Source organism: Euprymna scolopes, unplaced genomic scaffold (genome assembly GCF_053919585.1).
Source record: "Euprymna scolopes isolate OS-2025 unplaced genomic scaffold, ASM5391958v1 sca1, whole genome shotgun sequence".
Taxonomy (NCBI): Eukaryota; Metazoa; Mollusca; class Cephalopoda; order Sepiida; family Sepiolidae; genus Euprymna; species Euprymna scolopes.
The window spans coordinates 1,655,370-1,662,869 of record NW_027633102.1 but is presented as its reverse complement, the minus strand read 5'-3'; the positions used below and the strand labels follow the sequence as shown (position 1 = coordinate 1,662,869).

At 58.1% G+C, this 7,500-nt stretch overlaps 1 non-coding gene and 2 pseudogenes across 1 annotated transcript; all 3 read left to right on the top strand.

The window, feature by feature from the left end:
• The first annotated feature begins 3,555 nt into the window (after positions 1-3,555).
• LOC145273545 (small subunit ribosomal RNA) lies at positions 3,556-5,941 on the top strand (annotated as a pseudogene).
• A 400-nt stretch (positions 5,942-6,341) lies between these two features.
• LOC145273590 (5.8S ribosomal RNA) lies at positions 6,342-6,499 on the top strand. Its single transcript, XR_013866414.1, has one exon. It is a non-coding gene; the product is annotated as a 5.8S ribosomal RNA (ribosomal RNA).
• Positions 6,500-7,106: 607 nt separating this feature from the next.
• The window catches only part of LOC145273260 (large subunit ribosomal RNA), a 3,552-nt pseudogene continuing 3,158 nt past the window's right edge, over positions 7,107-7,500 (top strand).

Here is a 7,500-nt window from a genome sequence, read left to right as displayed (position 1 = left end):
GGACCTCGTCCAGGTCGGCCGGGCGCTTCCAGACGCCTACCGACACCGGTCAGGTCGGCGAGGCTCCCCGGCGGCCCCGAGCGGGACCACAGGTTGCGGAAGGCGTCCCAAGTGAGCGGCGGCGGACGCACAGGAGGCCCCCGGGGTCGACTCCGCGGCCCCCGGGTCGGGTGTGCGGGCCTCCAGAGCTCGATAAAGTAGTGGTGTCGCTAGCGGTCGAGAAGGCACTTTTCGACGCCTACTGCCACCCCCACATGGCGGTAGGCGCAAAACTGGAAAATCGCCGACCAGAAATGTCGCTTCGTATAATCGACGTTTTTTTTGACCACCATTTTCAGGTGTCGGAGGTGGGTCTGGACGAATACCAACACCATTTCTGGGGTTTCACAACCGCCCGGCTTCTCCGACATATGTTGGAAAGGAGTAGCGATCGAGCGAAGGGGGCTGTCGGTAGGCGGCCGCGGGTTGCATGTGTGCCCGGGACAGCACCCCCATCCAACTAAGGGGTGTCCCCCGGGGGCCAGGGGGACCTCGTCCAGGTCGGCCGGGCGCTTCCAGACGCCTACCGACACCGGTCAGGTCGGCGAGGCTCCCGGCGGCCCCGAGCGGGACCACAGGTTGCGGAAGGCGTCCAAGTGAGCGGCGGCGACGCCCAGGAGGCCCCCGGGGTCGACTCCGCGGCCCCCGGGTCGGTGTGCGGGCCTCCAGAGCTCGATAAAGTAGTGGTGTCGCTAGCGGTCGAGAAGGCACTTTTCGACGCCTACTGCCACCCCCACATGGCGGTAGGTGTAAAATCGGAATAGACCGGACCAGGAATGTCGAGGTGGGAAAAAAATGACAAAGTCCTGGTGTGCCTAGGCGTCGAGAAGGCACTTTGCGACGCCTACCGACATCCCCATGTGGCAGTAGGCGTAAAACTGGAAAATCGCCGACCAGAAATGTCGCTTCTGTATAATCGACGTTTTTTTTTGACCACCATTTTTCAGGTGTCGGAGGTGGGTCTGGACGAATACCAACACCATTTCTGGGGTTTTTCCAGTTTGAAAGTTTTATAAAACATGTTCGGTAAGGAAGCACACTTTGGTGTGTCGGTTCGTCGGAGCAGCGACTCTTTGCCTCGTGGTGGTCCGGAAACGTCTCTACGGGCTTGTCGCAAAGGCGTCAGAAAGTGGCATCTCCGCCGCCTAGGGCTGTCACCGTTATCGCTGTCGCCGCGCTCCAACTTGTTTTGATCCGCCGCCTTCGTTCCTGCCAACCGTGCGCCCGCTCATCGTCGTTAGGTTATAAATACGTGGTACGTGTGTGTGCTTCTCCGTGGACCTAGGGCTGCTCGACGTGTCGAACGATATGTTGGAACAACTAACGGCTCCTTTTCCTGGTTCCATAGTCGTCGTGGTACCCGCGTCGTCAGCCATATCTATGTCCACCATGTTTAGCCGATACGTTTGCTGCAGCTTCTGCTTCCGCCTCAGCGTTCGCCGCTCTCAGCCGCCGCTGTTGTTGCTGCCGTTCTGCCATTCAACCACTACCTGCGAATCTTTCGATGATCGGCCGAACGACCCATCGCGTGTGCGACCGATAAATCCTCCGGATTAGGGAGAAACGCCGCCGCTCTCTGCCGCCGTCGAACGGAAAAACGTACATTGTAACGAACGAACGAACGAACGAACGAATTAACGAACGAGCGAACAAACAAACAAAAATAGCCGCGGGGGATGCACTATGTAGATCCTGATCCCCTTGTAACCATACGTACGTTGTTCCGATGCTCTCCCGTCCTGGAAGTTCGCCGCAGCAAACAGGAGGATGAGCAGCAGCAGGCGCCGCCGCCGTAACCGCCGCCTGCCTGCCGCCTCCTACTCCTGTCAGCGTCCGATCTCACAGCCGTGTGAACGTTCGCTGACACCCGATTTCTTTCCGTCTGGCAAAACCTTGGACGTCCCCGCTCGCGGTACACGTGCTGCAGCGGACTTCTCGTCCGACAACGCATAAGCGTCGACGTCTGCCGCCGCATCTTCTGATACGTGGACGGTGATAGCGCTAGTCCCCTTCTTGCGCCACCTCCCACCTTTGTTAGCGCCAAAGAAGATCGATCGAGCAGTCGTGGTCGCAGTCGATTAACCCGTTTTCACCGTCCGCAGTTCCCAAGCCGCCGATCAAGTCGTTGCTCTTCTTGTTCGTTCTTCCCATACCGTCGATTTGCACGGCTGCCGGATGAGCCATCCTCTGTCCGGCGAAAGCGCTCACGTCAGTGATCGATACTTGCACCGACAGTCCTCCCGCTCGCGACTCGGTGCTCGAATCGGACTCGTTCGTTTTTATCTCGATGCGATTGTGAAAAGGGGGACCGGTCGTCAATGTCGTGTGTGTCGACGATGTTGTTCGCCCGGTCCGCCGCGTTGTTGTCGTTTTTTTTTTTTTTTTTTTTTTTCCCCTAACGTTCGCCGTCGCACGGACGAAAGGGTGAGAAAAAAAAAAAAAAGCTCGAAAAAGCCGCCCAAAAAAATCGGACCGAGGAGCCGCTTGCGAGAACGCGCCATGTGCACGTTGTCTCTCCTCGGTTTTCCGAGCACGAACACGACGCCGGTCGGTCGGTCGGTCGACGAAGGCGACGACGAAGGTGACGGGGAAAATTTACGCCGCCGCTGCCCTGGTCCAGCTCCTCCCCGATGACGGCTGTGATGTTGACGTGTGACGTTGGCGACGACGACGACGACGACGGAGACGACGACGACGACGAGGACGGCATCGATGGCGACCACGATGACGACGGACCTCGACGAGTTCAGTCTGCACCTTGACCTCCGATGTCCGTGTGCACTGCCGTCGTGCTGTTTGTCGTTTGTCGTATGTATCGCTGTCAAGGGTGCCGTTGTCGTTGTTGTTGTCGACGTTGTTGCTTGCTCTCTCGTCTCGGTCGGTTGGTACGTTGATGACGACGACGACGACGACGAAGACGACGACGACGACGACGAGACGGCATCGATGGCGACCACGATGACGACGACCTCGACGATTCCAGTCTGCACCTTGACCTCCGATGTCCGTGTGCACTGCCGTCGTGCTGTTTGTCGTTTGTCGTATGTATCGCTGTCAAGGGTGCCGTTGTCGATGTTGTTGTTGTCGACGCTGTCGTCTGTTCTCTCTTCTCGGCCGGCTGTGACGTGGACGTTGACGACGACGACGACGAGACGGAATCGATGGCGACCACGATGACGACGACCTCGGCGAGTTCAGTCTGCACCTTGACCCTCGATGTCCGTGTGCACTGCCGTCGTGCTGCTTGTCGTTTGTCGTATGTATCGCTGTCAAGGGTGCCGTTGTCGTTGTTGTTGTCGACGTTGGTCGCTTTCGTTCTTTGAGTCTCGGTCTCGGTCCAAGTCAGGGGAAGAAACAAAAAAGAGGCCATCAGCGCGGGCAGCGCGCTTCTTCTGACGGCGAACCCCCTCGAAAAATAAATAAACACGTGCCCGTCGTTGTAGTTGTCTGTCTTATGTCGGTCGGTCGGTCGGTCGGTCTGTCGTTCTGTCGAAACAAAGTCCCAAATTCCAACGATACCTGGTTGATCCTGCCAGTAGTCATATGCTTGTCTCAAAGCTTAAGCCATGCAAGTGTAAGTTCACGCCACGCATTAGAACGGGCGAAACCGCGAATGGCTCAGGAACCGGACCTAATCCTCGGGAACCGTATTCCTCCTCGGAGGCGATGGATAACTGTGGCAATTCTAGAGCTAATACATGTGACACAGGCCGCGATCGGTCGGCGCGCCGTCGTCGCCACGCCTCGCGCGCTGGCACCCGCGTCGGCCGTTCCGGGTCGCGGCGCTACATATTAGACTGAGACCGATGCGCGTCATTCCGTTCCTCCCGTCGTCGGCGTTCCCGCTCGCGGGTCCGTTCGGTGGCGGGGCTCATAGGGCGGCGCGCTCCGCTTTGGTGACTCTGGATAACTCACTGGTCGATCGCACGAGCTTTCACGCCCGGCGACGGGTCTCTCGAGGGTCCGCCCTATCAACTGTCGACGGTCGGTTAAGTGCCTACCGTGGTTACTACGGGTAACCGGGGAATCGGGGTTCGATTCCGGAGAGGGAGCATGCGAAAACGGCTACCACATCCAAGGAAGGCAGCAGGCGGCGCAAATTACCCACTCCCGGCACGGGGAGGTAGTGACGAAAAATAACGACGCGGGACTCTGTCGAGGCCCCGCGATCGGAATGAGTACACTTCAAATCCGTTAACGAGGACCAACCGGAGGGCAAGTCTGGTGCCAGCAGCCGCGGTAATTCCAGCTCCGGTAGCGTATATTAAAGTTGTTGCGGTTAAAAAGCTCGTAGTCCGAACTCGGGTTCGTGGTCGCGCAAGCGGCCCCGGGGCGGCGGCGCCATCGTCCGTCGTTGACTTTGGTCGTCCGTTCTGCATTCCCGGCCCTTTCCGCCGGTGTCAACCGCTAGCATACCCGCCACGCGGTCCTGCCGGCGAGGTGGACGAGGAGGTCGTGATCGGGATCCGGGAAAAAAAAAACAAGTGGTCGTCGGTTCGGTTCCGGGAGTAGTCTAACGGGGGGGTGCTACGTGTGTTGTGTTTGGGTGCGTTCATTCGCATCCCCGCACTCTGACCCCCGCGCTTCTCTCCCTCTCCCTTTCCGCGCGTTCCTCTTTTTTTTTTGAACCCCCCGGTCCGCTCCGAGTCCCCTGCTTCGTGTCTTGTCTGCGCGCGTGTTGCGGTCGGCGGTTTCTCCTCCAAGGGTGCTCTTAACCGAGTGTCCGCGGCGGCCGGTACGTTCACTTTGAAAAAATTAGAGTGCTCAGAGCGGGCTGTTCAAGCTTGCATACGATAAGCATGGAATGATGGAAGAGGGCCTCGTCTACGTCTGTCGGTCTCCGTCTACGGCGAGGCAATGATCGAAGGGAGCGGTCGGGGCCACTCGTATTGCGACGTTAGAGGTGAAATTCTTGGATCGTCGCAAGACGAACTGCAGCGATGGCGTGTGGCAAGCACGTTTTCCTCGATCAAGAGCGAAAGTCGGAGGTTCGAAGACGATCAGATACCGTCGTAGTTCCGACCGTAAACGATGCCGACCGGCGATCCGCCGGCGTTCGCTTCCATGACCCGGCGGGTAGCCTTGCGGGAAAACCAGAGTTTCGGTTCCGGGGGGAGTATGGTTGCAAAGCTGAAACTTAAAGGAATTGACGGAAGGGCACCACCAGGAGTGGAGCCTGCGGCTTAATTTGACTCAACACGGGGAAAACTCACCCGGTCCGGACACCGGTAGGATTGACCAGATCGATAGCTCTTTCTCGATTCGGTGGGTGGTGGTGCATGGCCGTTCTTAGTTGGTGGAGCGATCCGTCTGGTTGATTCCGATAACGAACGAGACTCCGGCCTGCTAACTAGTGCGCCGATGTCAGTGATTTTTATAGGCGGGCTCGGCGTCCTCCGTGGCGCTCGGGTCCGGGTCGGTTTTCTCACGCACTTCTTAGAGGGACGGGTGGCAGAAAGCCACACGAGGCGGAGCGATAACAGGTCTGTGATGCCCTTAGATGTCCGGGGCCGCACGCGCGCTACACTGGAGGTATCAGCGGGGACTTCGCCCCGGCCCGAGAGGGTTGGGAAACCTCTGAACCACCTCCCGTGATAGGGATCGGGGCCTGTAACCAACCCCGTGAACGAGGAATTCCCGGTAGGCGCGGGTCAACAGCCCGCGTCGATCACGTCCCTGCCCTTTGTACACACCGCCCGTCGCTACTACCGATCGAACGGTCCGGTGAGGTCCTCGGATCTGGCCGACGACGCCGCCGGGCAGTGCGCGACGTGTCCGTCACGACACTCGTGCATCTACGCCTCGGCGTTCGATGCCTGGAGAAGACGACCGAACCCGATCGTTTAGAGGAAGTAAAAGTCGTAACAAGGTTTCCGTAGGTGAACCTGCGGAAGGATCATTACCGTTTTCCCGTTCGAGACTGGGTTTGTTGTTTTCCGGCCTACCTCCTCTGTCTGTCGGCGTCAACGCCTCGAATGCGCGCAAACAAACCTATAAAAGGCGGAGCGAGAGATAGATTTGTGGTGACGCGGAGGTTTTTAAAGCCCCAGCTCTTCTTGCTTGCTTCCGCGTCTTACCACCTGTTTGTTTTTTCGCCCACCGCAAGTGATGGCCGCTTCTTCTTTGCCTTGTCGCCGCTTTATCGTTTTTTTTGTTTTTTTGCAGCCGCTGTGCCACCGCCGCTAGCTAAAAAAACAAACTACTCGCGACATTGCAATGCCGTCACGCCTCCTCGCACAGACCTCCTCGCACACTACTAAATCTATATAAACAAAAACTAATATAAAAAAACCCAAGTGCTGAACCCTGGACGGGGGATCACTCGGCTCGTCCGTCGATGAAGAGCGCGGCCAGCCGCGATAACTGATGCGAATTGCAGGACTCAGTGAACATCGACACCTCGAACGCACATTGCGGCCCCGAGATCCCTTGTCTCGGGGCCACGTCCGGTCGAGAGGCGGAACGTTACATGTCTTTCTCCGTTAACGAAACGACATCTTGCCGTCCCCGTGCCCGCCCGGTCCTCGGCACGGTGGTAACCGGGACGTCGCAGGAGCGAGTGACGAGGGGGAAGAAAAATAAAAAAAGAATTGACTCCTTTCAATGTCTTTTTTTTTTTTTAAAACCCTCTCCGGCCTCCTCCTTCGTCTCCCGCTGGCAGACCGCGGAGTCTTTTCCCCTTTTCGACCGCGTGAAGAAACACTGTGGAGGAGGAGCAGGGAGGGAGTCTGTCCGAAAGCAGCCGAAGGGAGAACAAAACAAAAAAAAAGCAACCGACCTAACCGACTGCCGACGTAAGCGCCGCCTGCTCGTCTCGCTCTCTGCCTCATGAAGGTGTCTCTCAGCGACGCCTCGAGCAGCGCGACGAGCACGGCCGTCGCACCGTAAAAAGGTGGCCGCGTCGGTAGGCAACGCAACGTCGGATGGGGAGGAACCCACGCTTTTTTTTAATTGTTGGCTTCTTCATTTTCGGTCGGACGGGCGCTATATCGGCCAGCCGTCGTCACACGGAGGGTACCGATCGAGATTCCTCTCCCTCCAAACCACCACACTCTACTAAAAACCGCCGCCCTCGGCTCGGACGAGACGACCCGCTGAACTTAAGCATATCGCTAAGCGGAGGAAAAGAAACCAACCGGGATTCCCTTAGTAACGGCCGAGTGAACCGGGAGAAGCCCAACGCCGAATCCCGTCGCAAGTTAAAAGGCTTCGGGGACGTGTGGCGCATGGGTCGAAGGCAGCCGTTCGTTTTCGTCTCGCATAGTTCGGAGTTCCCTCGATCGGGGCCGCCCGCGGCGGGTGCCAGGCCCATTCGGTGCGGACGGCGAGCGACGGCCTTCGATCCGAGAGTCGGGTTGCTTGGGAACGCAGCCCAAATCGGGTGGTAAGCTCCATCCAAGGCTAAATACCGGGACGAGTCCGATAGTCGACAAGTACCGTGAGGGAAAGTTGAAAAGAACT